Source organism: Macaca thibetana, chromosome 4 (assembly GCF_024542745.1).
Source record: "Macaca thibetana thibetana isolate TM-01 chromosome 4, ASM2454274v1, whole genome shotgun sequence".
Lineage (NCBI taxonomy): Eukaryota > Metazoa > Chordata > Mammalia > Primates > Cercopithecidae > Macaca > Macaca thibetana.
This window is the reverse complement of record NC_065581.1, coordinates 165,967,007-165,981,499: the sequence shown is the minus strand read 5'-3', so window position 1 is coordinate 165,981,499 and position 14,493 is coordinate 165,967,007. Positions and strand designations below refer to the sequence as shown.

The 14,493-nt window shown below is 43.6% G+C and overlaps 1 pseudogene across 1 annotated transcript in view; it reads left to right on the top strand.

Moving 5' to 3' along the window:
* Positions 1 to 7,181, top strand: part of LOC126952452 (putative uncharacterized protein AFDN-DT) — a 46,432-nt pseudogene extending 39,251 nt beyond the window's left edge. The window contains exons 3-4 of the transcript XR_007724884.1: positions 3,123 to 3,288; positions 3,761 to 7,181. The product of XR_007724884.1 is annotated as a putative uncharacterized protein AFDN-DT (transcript). The remainder of the gene's footprint in view (positions 1 to 3,122; positions 3,289 to 3,760) is intronic.
* The last annotated feature ends 7,312 nt before the right edge of the window (positions 7,182 to 14,493 follow it).

Genomic DNA, 14,493 nt, shown 5'->3' with positions numbered 1-14,493 from the left:
AGGTAGAGGGCTATGAGGAAGAGCACGGGCTTCATGCACATTGCGCAGAGGAGGAGATTCATGGGGACAGCAGGCACTGGTTAGCCACAGCGGGAAAGTTATCGATGACAAAACACATTTCTACCCGAGTTCAGATGACCCGCTATGCCCACAGAGCTTGATCCAGAAGTGCACGGGTAAGTATTTAGCAGGCTGGCCGATGTTAATTTGAACAATCTCAAGAACGTGCTCTTTCGTGCATTAAACATATGCCATGAGAGCTGAGCACCTTTAAAATCTCAGTAACTTTGGGGTTTGTCAGTTTTGTAGCTCATAGTGTCAGTTAAGGTTAGGCATCCCGATCACATGTCTTGGCACCAGCTGTGGACTGTGCTTTGCAAGAAATCTGTGACCTTGCACCCTGAGATCTCGGGCTCAGTTAAGAGGCAAAACAGGCAATGCTGTATCAATGTAGATGGGAGAGAGAAAGCAGAAAATACGAAGAGGGAAAGAAGGAGCACAAAGAGTTAGCGTTAGTCTCCACTGAGCAATTCCTATTCCAACCACGTCCTAAATGATGAGTTGGATCCTAGCAGAAAGGGAACACATGTTATTTTTAACTGATTTTAACTTGATTGATTATAAGCTATTAGGAGCTCTTAATAGATATGACTCTTATGTTGTTAGCAAGTGTGTTTGATTTCTGCCACTCTAGGAAGTGAGCTCTGTCCATGTTGTCAGAGTAGAAAGTGATCTATGATACAATGAACTGTTTTTAGCTTCATGAGTTAGAAGTAGGAAGAGGAGAAAGTTTGAATTCATTAACTGCCTTTTCCTGTTCAAAAAAAAGCTTTTTCAGCAAAACATAGTCCTTAAGTTAAAAAAGTCAGTGTTTATTATCTGACAGATATGTTTAAATTAGGAAAGAAAACATGACATTTTCTTAAACATTGAGTGAACATTATGTGAACATTGAGTTTAACTTTCGGTTGTCTCTTGGGAAATTTTTGTCAATCTGAAAAGTGATGAAAAGCATCAATAAAAGATGCAAGCAATTGTGTATCTCAATGTGCTACCAAAGTGGCTCTCGGCTTGGGTATGAGGTAAGCTATCAAAGGAAAATTTGATTTAAGAAATGAAATCTAGGCCAGGAGCGATGGTTCAGGCCTGTAATTCCAGCATTTGGGGAGGTTGAGGTAGGAGGATTATTTTAAGCCATAAGTTTGAGACTGGCCTAGGCAACATAGCAAGACCTCATCTCTATAAAAATAAAAAGGAAACAAAGAAATGGAATCTAAAATAAAGAAAAACAATATTAGTGGCATATCTTATGCCAGATTAAAGGTCTCATTTTGTACTTTTAAAAATTGCTGGCCAGGCCCAGTGGCTCACGCTTGTAATCCCAGCACTTTGGGAGGCCGAGGCGGGCAGATTACGAGGTCAGGAGATCAAGACCATCCTGGCTAACACAGTGAAACCCCATCTCTACTAAAAATACAAAAAATTAGCCGGGCGTGGTGGCGGCGCCTGTGGTCCCAGCTACTCGGGAGGCTGAGGCAGGAGAATGGCGTGAACCCGGGAGGCAGAGCTTGCAGTGAGCTGAGATCACGCTACCGCACTCCAGCCTGGGCGACAGAGGGAGACTCTGTTTCAAAAAAAAAAAAAAAAAAAAATGTCCTCTTTTTTAAAATGATGAATGTATAAAGTAGGGCAAAAACGCAATGAGTGTTTTGTGGATTTTGTTTCAATATTTTGTATGCAGTAGAATTGGGATCACACGGCATATTGGTGGTTCTCAGTATATCTAAAATGTCGGTGAGCGGAACTTTTAATAAATATAGATACATAGGTAATTTTAACACATATTCCTGATGAAATCATTATTATTTGCAATGTGTTTATTCTGCTTTTTCTCTTAACAATGGCATAAACATTTTTCCAGGTTAATAAATGCTTTTGAAAATCCCATTTGTACTAGTGGCTCTGTAGTTTTCTATCAAATGTGGAATAAACTCAGTTGATTTCTCCCTTTTGTTCTTGAACATTTAAGATCATTGGTTTGTGGTTACTAATCATGTTACAACAAATATTCTTGAATTCCAAAATTTGCTCATTCCTGATTATTTCCTTAGATTTCCAGGTATGGAACAATTTGGTTAAAGTGTTTGAAATCTTTTTTTGTTTGTTTGTTTTGTTTTTGAGATGTAGCCTCCCTCTGTTGCCCAGGCTGGAGTGCACTGGCATGATCTCAGCTCACTCTCTGCAACCTCTGCTTCCTGGTTCAAGCAATTCTCCTGCCTCAGCCTCCCGAATAGCTGGGGTTACAGGTGTGCACCACCACACCTTGCTAATTTTTGTATTTTTAGTAGAGACAGGGTTTCACCATGTTGGTCAGGCGGGTCTCAAACTCCTGACCTCAGGCGATCCTTCTGCCTCGGCCTCCCAAAATGCTGAGATTACAGGCATGAGCCACCATGCCCGGCCAAAGTGTTTGAAATCTTTAAGCATCCTGGTAAATACTGAGTTTTGTCAATATTTAGAAAAGTTGCATGAATTTACATTTACATTTCCTCCACCCATATTTCAGAGCATCTGATTTGTCAGACTGTCACCAAAAATAGGCTTTTATCAAAACGTAATAAAAAATAAATACAACTTTTCCAATGACAAAACTGGTTTCTCATTTTTTTGATACATGCCTCTTTGAACTCTAGAAAGATTGAATATTATGAATATGTTTGCTGTTATATCTCTCATTTTAATATAAATGTTATACATTTACATATTTTTAATGAGTTGGCAATTACGCCCTGGCTTCACTTTTTTTCTATGGGAGTTATCTTTTTTACTTACTGATTGTTAAAATAATCAAATATGCTAGAAAATAAATGTTTTGTTTCTCATGCATAGTGCAAGTATTTCATTTGGATTTTTCATTTGTTTGCAATTTTGTTAATTGAAGTTTGGCATCTAGAGATTTTACACTTTTAGCTATAAAAGTAATGACTGTTTCCCTTATTGTTTCTGTCTTTGCTTTTGTATTATTGGTAAAAAAAAAAAAAAAAAAAAAAAAAAAAAGACCTTCTTCATCAAAAGATCATGTAAGCATTCACTGACATTGTTTTGCATCTGCTTCCTTGTAGGCTAAACATATATCATCTCCTCATAGTTACTGATGAAATGATGTTCTTTCTGGGATGTTCTCAGATTGATGTGCTTCAAGTTGTGACACTGGACAGAATAGGCTTTTTTGGGGAAATGCAGCACAGGACTTGCTTTGACTTCGTTCATGCTGAGTGCCTGGTGCAGGTATATTGAAAGTTAAGCATATGGAAACATTTTGAAAATGGTAATATTTTTCAAAGGATTCGGTTATGAGCAAGGCCTTAGATAAGTGGGAAAATTGGGAAAGCATTTTAAGTGGGGTGTAAATTTTGAGGAGTAGATTCAAAGCAGCATACATTATTTCAAGAAGAGTCATTTTAGCTGTTGACTGAAACTCTTGGAGGTAAGAAGCAATATGAAATATCTCTGCTCTTACAAAATGGCATGCAATAGAAGGTCAAAACTTACTTAGATATTGATAAAGACTTCTTTATCAGAGACTTCCATTGGAACAGATGTCAATGATATTCCAAAATGGTTAAAGTTACTGCTGAAGGTGACACTACAAATTATCTCTTGTTATTAAGGAGGACAGTTCTGTCTCTCTCTGTATCTCTCTCTCTCTCTCTCTCTCTCTCTCTCTCAGCTTAACTTACTTGGATTGCTTGCCCTTCAGGTTCCAGATGAACTCCGGAGCTTTGCTGGGAACGATGAGTGGCAGTCTCTGCTGGAGACTGGAAGCTGTGAAGCCACAGGCACCTGCCCAGAAGCTGGGACATGAGCTGGTGGTGCCTGATCACATTACCTACTTGACAATTACATTAAATGAATATTTTTAAACATTCAAAGATGAAACGTTAAAAATGCCAATTAGAATAACTTCAAAAGTTCTTAAGTCAGTGCCTGGTAGAAGGTCTAGCTTTAGAAATTATTCTAACCTTTCCTGTTGTAGCGGTCCAGACCAGCTCTGAGAGGTGCGCCTTCTCGCTTCTGAATGTTCACCCTTGGGAGTAGTGGGTGCTGTCGGGGCAGCTAATGCAGGCAATTTTCTCTACCTGTAGAGACACAAAGAAGGATGGATTGAGGTGGGCGGGAGCCTATGAGTGGAAAGGCAGGTGACTCATCAGCTCCCCGGGAAAACGTGATGTGTGCCAGCCATTAAAGGTGCATTTGCAGCAGGTGGAGAAGGCAACCTGAATCTGCAGCTTGCATTCATTTCCAAGCATGAGGGGGCGTTGACAGGAGCCTCTAAACACCTTGAAGCCATTCATTTCAATCTAGAAAACAAATAGGGACATGTAGTTCCCTGAAAAGGTAACTGGCAACCTTTAGTTTCCGATTCTTCCTTTGCCCACGTGTGATGCAGCGACGGTGAGTGTGGGAGCGGACGTGGCTCTTTCACCTGATGGCGCATCACTGTGGGAACGGCCTGGGCCTGGCTCTCCTTGTGAGTGCCCAGGCAAAGCTGGAGTCATTCTGTGGGGAGAGCAGGTGCAGGATGGGCTTTCAGAATCATTCAGGCCTTCTTCCTCTGTACGTGTGCTTTTAAAATTATTAATTTATTTTTGAGACAGGGTCTCGCTCTATAGCCCAGGCTGGAGTGCAGTGGCACGATCATGGCTCACTGCAGCCTGAAACTCCTGGACTCTCATGATCCTCCCACCTCAGCCTCCCGAGTAGCTGGGACAACAGGCATGCACCACCACACCCGGCTAATTTTTAATTTTTTTTTGAGAGATGGGGCCTCACTGTGTAGCCCAGGCTAGAGCTTCCGGGCTGGCTTCAGCCCCCCGAAGTGCTGGGGTTCCACGTGTGACTACCATGCCAGTACCTCCTCTGTGTTGTGACCTCTCAACTAGCTCTTTTTACATTCTCATTTTTACATATGACAATTCAGGGACTTATCTGGTCTAATTTTATTGATTAGTAATTACCAGGATTATAAATTCACATCTTGATGGATAATGAGTTGAGTAGGAATGCATACAGTTTTATGATGGGGGTGGTTTGTTCGTTTCTGCTAAGATTCACGTTCTACCATGGCAGACAAGGGGATGGCTGCTAGTGGATGGATAACGCAGAGCTGAGGTCTCCCCACCGCCCCTGCTACTCAGCTATTCACAAACAGTCCCTGAGGGTAGGCCTGGTCAGCCTGGTCAGCACCCAGTGTGTAATGGCACCAAATACAGACTTCCTGCCTTAGGAAAACAGCCTGGTGGGGAGAAAGACCACTGGGGCTTCAAGGCTGCCTTGGAGGTGCATAGGAAAGCCCCTAGACCAGTCTGAAGGTCAGGAGTGCTCCGAGAGACAGTCGTGGCTAAGCTGAGATGTGAAGAGCTGGTGTAGGAGGCAGATGGGAAATGCTGGGTGAGCGGGCCGTCTAAGCTGTGGGGGCAGCAGAAGATGAACAGTGCGTGGTGGGCGTGGAGGTTCCTAGCCCAGGACCCCAGAGAGAATGAAGGAGGCCTGCGTATGAGGAGGGGCGTGAGGCTCTCAGGAAAGCCACAGCAGAAGGCCCAGTGTCAGTCCAGACAGGAGGCTGGCCTTTTGCTACTACAATTGTGGCCATTTTTATGTTTTGAACTATCCTTTCCATCACGTCTGCTGTGGCCTGAATGTGTCCACCAAGATTCATATGTGGAGATGTGGTCACCAGTGTGATGGTGTTGAGAGGAGGGTGTGCAGGAGGATTAGCTCCTTATTAGAAAGGGGATCGAGGGGCGAGTCTGTCCCTTCCTCACCGCTTGCCATGTGAGGATATGGAGAAGGCGCTGTCTGAGAGGAGCCGCCCTGACCAGACACTGAACCTGCTGGTACCTTGATCTCGGACCCCGCCTCAGAGTGTGAGATTCAACGTCTGTTCTTCACAAATGACCCAGCCTCGGGTATTTTGTTATAATCACACGAACAGGCTAAGACCTATTAATCACTGCCCTGAGTTAAATCAGTGCATCTGCCAGACAGCTATTAATATTTCCATTCACCCAGAGTTTGGAGGGAGGCCCAGGTCAACCCTCAGTTCTCCGTGGGCCCCTTGCTACAGGCCCCAGCGCAGTTCCAAGTTCCCTGGGCACCAGGAGCTGCCAAGTCCCATGCCAGGCCTCACAATCACACTGCAACCTGGCTGTGAAGGAAATCAAAGTGTATATTTTAAAAATTTGGGCCTTTTTCTATTTGTAAGATAACACCTTCAGCGTTGTCAGGGAGACAGACTGAATCTTAGGAAACCATTAAGCAGCAACACAGAGAAACACAGCGCCAGAGCCCAGGGCTCCAGAGGATGCTGTGGTCCTCCCAGCGGAGGCCTGTCCCCCAGGGTCGCGAAGACACGGAGGCATGCCCACCTTGCCAGCCTCGCTCAGAGGCCCCCTTCTCCAAGAAGTGCTCCCTGCACCACGCCAGCCTCAAACACATTTTCCGTCTTCCACAGCGACGACTGTCTTTGCCACTTCTTTGGTATTAATCATTTGCTACCTTATATTAATGACAATTCTTTTTATTACTTTTGTCTTTTCTGCTGATTTAATTAATTACAAGCTCTTTTAAGCCAGGGACCCCAACTCATATCTAGTCTACATCCTGCACATCGGGGTCTTTTAGTCACTGCTCCAGGAACTAGAAGAGAGTGAGGCCTCCGGGCTTCAGAGGAGGTTGCACACCATGGCAGTGAGGAACCAAAGGGTGGGCCAGGCTGTAGCTATGTAATCCTGTGCAAACTGCTGGACTGTTCTGAGGCTGTTTTCCAGTGTGCGAAGTGGGAACTGAGCTTGCCTGTTGTGTGTGGCTGAGTGTGGTGATTGGGTGAGGTAAGAGGCACTGCAGAGCTCTGGGTGCAGTGTTCTCACCACACACAGTGGACATTGCTATGGCTTGGCTTTGGTGGCCGGAGCCACGGCTGGGGGAAAGGAGAGAGGCATGCAAGAGGCTCAGAGGTGACCAAGCTCACACGGGAGCCAAGAAAACACGGAAGTCTCCAGAACAAGACAAACAAGCTGGTGACCTGACGTGGCCAGTAATTACCAGCCCGAGTGCATTCCTGAGCAGAGGAGGGCCAGCCAGGCCGCGTCGGGGGAGGTGCGTCTGGCCGTGGCTTTGGGAAGCAGAAGAGGGTGGAGCAGGCAGGTGGGGGTGAAGGTGGGTGGGTAGGTGGAGGAAGTTAGGGACCTGCACCCAGGAGGGCGGGAGCTGCAGGATCCCAGGACACTGGAGGTGCACTGGGGCTCTTTTTGTTTGTTTTTTGAGACGGAGTCTCGCTCTGTCACCCAGGCTGGAGTGCAGTGGTGCGATCTCAGCTCACTGCAACCTCCACCTCCTGCGTTCAATCGATTCTCCTGCCTCAGCCTCCCGAGTAGCTGGGATTACAGGGGCATGCCACCATGCCCGGCTAATTTTTGTTCTTCTAATAGAGGCCGGGTTTTACCATGTTGGCCAGGGTAATGGTGCTGAGAGGGTGGTCTCGAACTCCTGACTCAGGTTCGCCTTGGTCTCCCAAAGTCCTGGGATTACAGGCGTGAGCCACTAGACCCAGCCTGGGGCTCTTATCTTATTGCAGTGACAGTGCTGGGGACAGCAACAGAGTGGAGTGGGAATGTTTCCAAAAGTAAGATGGTAATGACTCTGTGTGGATGACTGCAACTAGGGCACAGAGTACAGCTTTGGAGCAAAGGAAAGCAATGTCACCTTGGCTGGCCTGGATGTTGTCGGAGACACGTCTGTCTCTTCATCAACAGATAATGACAGTGCAAGGCGTTAGAAACACTAATTAATATCTGCACCATGCTCGGAGGGTTGTAGACAAGAGAACATTTGGAAAAGGCTCGTAGTCCTGAGTGCATGGTAAGCCCTGCCCCATCCTCAGAAGTGGCCAGCTATGAGGCCAGGGAGGTTAGTCTGCTGTTGTTTTTGACAGAACGGGGGACAGTCACATCACTCCTGCATGGCCAAGTTAATGTGAGCTTGCTTCTCAACCAAAATAAACCCAGTTAAACAAAGCTTACACCTCACAAATCACTCATTTTATTTGTGCCGCATTTCTCGATGAAAGCTAGTTTAGACAAGCTCACGGGTACTTTTTGTTTGCTTGCTCTTGGCCTGTAAATCTAGGTTTTATTGATCAGGAGATGAAGGAAAATTATAGGGAAAGAGCTTCACTTGAAGCAGGAGGAATTTAGGTTGGCAGAGATGAGGCGAGGCCAGGCGAGCTGTGGATGGGGTCATGGGTGGAGGCGGCATCAGATGTTTAAACGACTGCGGCAGATATTTATCTCTCTGGGATTATCTCACTAACATTTCTGACTGCAAGCAGATTTCTTCCAGATCTATGAAACCAAAATCAAAATGTAGGCAACTGTAGCGGGTAGGCAGGAGACGGTTAGTGTCATAGCTGGTGGCATCGTTAAGTCGCATTGATTTTGGGGTAGACACTTTTAAGTCCTTGAGTCTGAGCTGCATTTTCCCCAAGCTTCCGTTGCCCTTTCCCTGCACTTTCCGTGCTCCGGGGTGAGCCGCCAGACTGCCCTTTGCTCTCCAGCCTTAGGGGTGAACAGCAGCCACGTCTATACTCAGCTCATTTGTTCTTTTCTCCTCGTTCTCCTTGGGCAAGGGGCCTCGGAACTCAGGGCTGGGGGAGCCTCAGAGCTGGTGCTTTTGCTGGAGAAGAAGTGGGGCTCAGGGGTCTGCTCTAAATGTGGTCACTTGTAGGAGTCAGGACTGCCATCCTCATGGTCTGCAGAGTCCTGACAGTTGGGGCAACATTGCTCTGGAAGTCCCAGAGCAGTGAGTGCAGGTCTGATGTGGAGACTGAGCACCAGTCTCAGCCTTGAAATACCCACTTGGGCTGATAAAAGCTCCCTGCTCCCCACCCGACTTCAGAAATCCCTCCACTTCCAGCAGCTCTCCCACCTGCAGAAAGAATCCCAGCCAGTGTAGGAAGCTCCACTCTCTGTAGCTCTCTAAAAAGGCCTTTCTTCTCCACTGTCAACAAAACCCTCATGCTGTTTGTGGGCCCAGCTGGGAACTCAATAACTAGGAAGAGAAATATGTATGGCTCAGATACACACGTCTAAATATTTAGACAGTTGAGAGGGATGGTAAGAAATCCCTCTTCTCTGTAATAATTGTCATGCTCATCAATCCTATGGCAATATTAGTCAGCAAATGATACAGTTAATGAGAACAGCTTTACTATGTATTCTCCTTCCAGCCGCCTTCTATTTGGATGCTGGAAAATTGTCTATGTGGAAACATCATAAGAAAGAAGAGAATCAGAATATTTAATTAATGTGTTTGTTTGAGACAGGATCTCGCTCTGTTGTCCAGGCTGGAGTGCATTGGCTTGATCATGGCTCACTGCGGCTTTGACCTCCCAAGCTCAAGCCATCCTCCCACTTCAGTCTCCCAAATAGCTGGAATGACAGGCACACACCACTACACCCAGCTAATTTCTGTATTTTTAGTAGAGATGGGGTTTCACCATGTTGGTCATGCTGGTCTCGAACTCCTGACCTCAGATGACCTGCCCGCCTTGGCCTCCCAAATGCTGGGATTACAGGCATGAGCCACCGCGCCCGGCCCTAAACATGTTAATCTAATGCTACAATGACTAAGCCCCCAGACACGCGGAAAGTTATGACATAGCCTCAGCATAGCCTCATATATAGAATAAACGATGCAGTCTGGTTACTGGGCCGGAACGGGCATCACAGAGATAAAGTCTACCAGGACACAGCAATGCCTCAGAACACCTGGTGTAGGCAGGGCTCACGGCTAAGGCTTGGAGATGGTGGCGGAGGGACAATGGCTGGAAGCAGCTCCTTGACCTTCTGATAGGTGAAGACATCACCTGCAGTAGGCAGATATGACAATGGGGATGCGTGTCATCATTATTTGTCCACACCCATAGAATGCACACTACTAAGGCGGGGGGCTCTCCTGTAAACTGTCGACTTTGGGTGACAATGATGTGTCACTGTGGGTTCATCAACTGTAACACGTGCACACTGTGGTGGGGACGTGGGTTGTGAGGGAAGCTGTGTGTGTGTTGAGGGGCAGAGGGTAGATGGGAAATCTCTGGACCTTCTGCTCAGTTTTGCTGTGAACCTGAAACTACTCTGAAAAACAAAGTCTATTAAAGAGAAGAAGTACAGACACATTCTCCAACACAATGGACTTTGAAAACGTGCCTAGGGGACGAACCAGGCACAAAAGGCCACACACTGTCTGCTTTCACGCGCATGAAAGTCCAGAACAGGCAAATCCAGAGGGAGAGAAAGTCAGGCAGTGGCTGCCAGGGGCTGGAGGATGGAAAGGGACTGCTAAGGAGAATGTGGTTTCTCCGGGGGGACTGGAAATGTTCTGGGGTCAGGGAGAGGTGATGGTTGCACAATCTTGCGAATGTACTAGTACCACTGAATTATACACTTTAAATGGGTAAATTTAGGATATGTCAATTATATCACAAAAAGTTGGTTAAAAAAGTCATGTGTGTTTTGAAAAGAATAGCCCTTAAGAATGATAATTGAACTCCATCCAACACAATCCAGAATCCTCGTGCCAGGCGACCATTCCCACCGATGGCCTTGCATTGACACGCCGTAAGCCCGGACTGTTGGTGAAAACACTGAAATATTTCCATAGTGCTTGGTACATAGTAAAAGTATAATAGTAGCTGTGATAACTGGTAATCTTTTATTATAATATAAATTCTAGGGTAAGCTCACTGAGTCACACTGATTGATACTGACCATTGCGACTACTATAGATACATGGGCTTTCTGTGGTACTGTCTTCTGAGAAACCTTTAGTTTTATTGTTATGGTGCACTGCACTTTTTATGTAAGTAGTAGCTATAGAATCTAAAATAAAATATTGTAAAAAAAATCACTCTGGATACGTGTAGGAATGCTTGCTTTAAATTTCATAAACATGCATCTTCTGAGACAATGTGGACAAGATCTAATGTCTGGAGCATCTTCTGGTGTTGGAAATACCAAACTGGCCTGGAACAGGGTTTGATTGGCAAGAATTAGTTGTTTTTTTTAGAAAAAGCTGCATTGCTGGAATTAAAAACAACTTGATTATTTCAACAAAATATGAATGACTTATGATTGATACTGACATAAATGCCAGATGCAAGTGGTGCCAACTGTGTAATGTCAAAAATTGAAGTTGCCAACCATCTCCACACTTAGTGCAGGGATAGCCGTGTTGTGCAAAAGACGCACGGTTTCCATATGGAAATGTGTAAAATTAATGAAAAAATTAGAAGAATAATTTTCTTAATTCTTAATTCAATTTCACATATAAACATTTCAAATCATAAAAAATTATTTTAAAATTTAGTAAAGAGTATTAATAAACTGAAAAGATGCTTAGAAGTGTTGCTTTTATAATATTTTATACCACCTGCTCTGTGGCTAAAAATAATCAGGCATTTCAGACACAAATGGTTTTTTTTCTGTTTGTTTTTTGTTTTTGAGACAGAGTTTCACTCTTGTCACCCAGGCTGAAGTGCAATGGCGTGATCTCAGCTCAGTGCAACCTCTGCCTCCCAGTGTGAAGCGATTCTCCTGCCTCAGCCTCCTGAGTAGCTGGGACTACAGGCATGTGCCACCACACCCGGATAATTCTGTATTTTTTTTTTTTTTTACTAGAGATGGTGTTTCACCATGTTGGCCAGGCTGGTCTCGAACTCCTCACCTTAGGTGATCTGCCTGCCTCAGCCTCCCAAAGTGCTGGGATTACAGGTGTGAGCCACCACACCCAGCCCAGAAATAGTCAGTAGAGCTTCAAAAACAGAATAACGTTAATATAGATGGATTATTGTAATCTAGATGTATTTATTTATTTATAGTTGGGGTCCTTGCTCTGTTGCCCAGGCTGGAGTGCAGTGGCACAATTATAGCTCACTGTATCTTCAAACTCCTGAGCTCAAGTGTTCCTCCTGCCTCAGCCTCTTGAATAGCTAGAACTACAGGCGTGCACCACTATGCCTTTTTTTGTAGAGATGAGGTCTCCCCATGTTGCCCAGGCCGATCTTGAACTCCTATCCTCAAGTGATCCTACTGTTTGAGCCTCCCAAAGAGCTGGGATTACAGGCATGAGCCACTGCACCTGGCCATAATCTAGAATTTTGACTCTTCCACTTGAAAACATACATCCATTGAAATATGAAAACGATTTTAAAAGAAACTTACAAGTCAGGGCAGTACATTTCAATCATTATCAGTCAAACTTCATCTCTTTCACATAAGACTATTGTAATAATTTATCTGAAATACAAAATCAGAACTTTGAAAATAGTTTAATGGTTTTGTTGATTTTGTGAATGTCATAAAATTAAATGTCAATCATTCTTTTTAGTGTCGGAGAAAAACAATTTCCATGAGAAACTTCTTACGTAAAACACATTAGGTATGTATAAACAGTGTCAGTGTAATTGTGTGAAGAAAATAGCTCATTTCTGCCAAATTTTTATAAAGTTTCAGCATGTTTTAAGTTGTCTAACTTTGATTGTCTAGTCAATTTAGAATAATTTATAGTCTGAAATAACTGAATTCAATTATATCTGAATGACACAATAAAATATGTAAATCAATCACTGTATTTTTTCCCAATATGCTTTATATTTGTATTATACATCAAGTAAACAGTAGAGAGAATTAAATACTATGTCTGAAGAGATAGAATAGAAATGAAAACTGGAAGATAGCTGAGATTGTAATGGGTACCCTGTGCAGGCTAGAGCTTGTTAAAGTATTTTTTTTTTTTTTGAGACGGAGTCTAGCTCTGTCGCCCAGGCTGGAGTACAGTGGCGCGATCTCGGCTCACTACAAGCTCCACCTCCCGGGTTCACACCATTCTCCTGCCTCAGCCTCCTGAGTAGCTGGGACTACAGGCGGCCGCCACCATGCCTGGCTAATTTTTTGTATTTTTGGTAGAGATGGGGTTTCACTGTGTTAGCCAGGATGGTCTCGATCTCCTGACCTCGTGATCCACCCATCTCGACCTCCCAAAGTGTTGGGATTACGGGCATGAGCCACTGCGCCCGGCCTAGAGTGTTTTAAAAAGTATATCAAGATTCGTATAGTCCCTCTGATGAAAACTGCGTCATGGAAGTGGTTAAACATTTGAAGACTGGCTTTAATAAATACCATTAATGCTTTGTTAGCATGACAAGAAAAACATATTTCAGTTATTAAAGCAAAGATGAAAAAGGTTTTCACATACATATTCCTCTAGGTGAGTCCTACCCTGACTATTAAAGATTCCAAGGAACGAAACTCTCACTGTCCCACAGAACTCCGGATTCCCTTCCCTGGTCTAGTTCTTTTGCAAAAGCATTTATCAGCTTTAAATCATACGTTGTAATTGTTTGGTTATGTTTATTATTTGTTTCCTTTTCTCTACACTGTAAGCCCATGAAGGGCAGAGATTTTTGTTGTTGTTGTTGATTTTGGTCACTGATGTGCCTAGCCTGGTGCCTTCTACCTGGTAGATGGTCAATATAGAAACGTTTCTTGAATGAATGAATATATAAAATAAATAAAGTAGTGAAGGAAAAGTAGAAAGTATTCAAGTAAAGAAATAAAAGTTGAAACAAAAACATAAAGTAGCTATTCTAAGAGAAAAAACTATCAGTTAGTGTAATAAGTTATTGGAAAATGCACTTGTGGTTTGATAAGAAAAGTTAAACAATGAAATGTTAAGATTTTTAAGTAGTTTGCATGCTGAAACTAGGTCAGAGGACGTTCGTGAATCTCTGTGGATAAAGAAAATTCAGCCAACTAATGAAATATAGTGAGCTAATAACCAATTTTCATAACAGTCTAGTAGTAGATAAATTGCATATAGGTAAATGTCAGACAGTGTTAGGAGGCTGGATACTTACATGTCATTCCTGTTAGTGCAGCCAAGGCTGACACAGGTCTTTGCACCATGAGTAATGGCAATAATGTTAAAAGAAGTTCTTTATGGAGACTTAGGTTAGGTGGCTTTATAGAGACTTTAAAATTGTGTCATGGGAGTGGTTAAACATTTGGAGATTTGCTTTAATAGACACTATTCTAAAGTGTTAGAATACATCACAGTCACCTAAGGACCATGTAATGGATAAGGAAGTTTTTGAGAGAATTTTCGAGGACTCTCCATGTCTAATCATGGCTAACTCGGAGCCATCTTCAGGAAGAGCCATGCCAAACAAATCATATGCCAATAATTTTGGGGTGTTTATTGATGATTTGGAAGTTCTTAGAATGATCTGATAAAAAATTTGTGCTGCAATTCCTATACCCTGGTAAATGGCTATCTAGGCATGCATGTTTATGTAATAATAATAGAGTTTTAAAAAAGGGGATATATTTTACAATTTTTTAAGGATGGATTGATTGGTATATTTGTTTTACTGTGCTG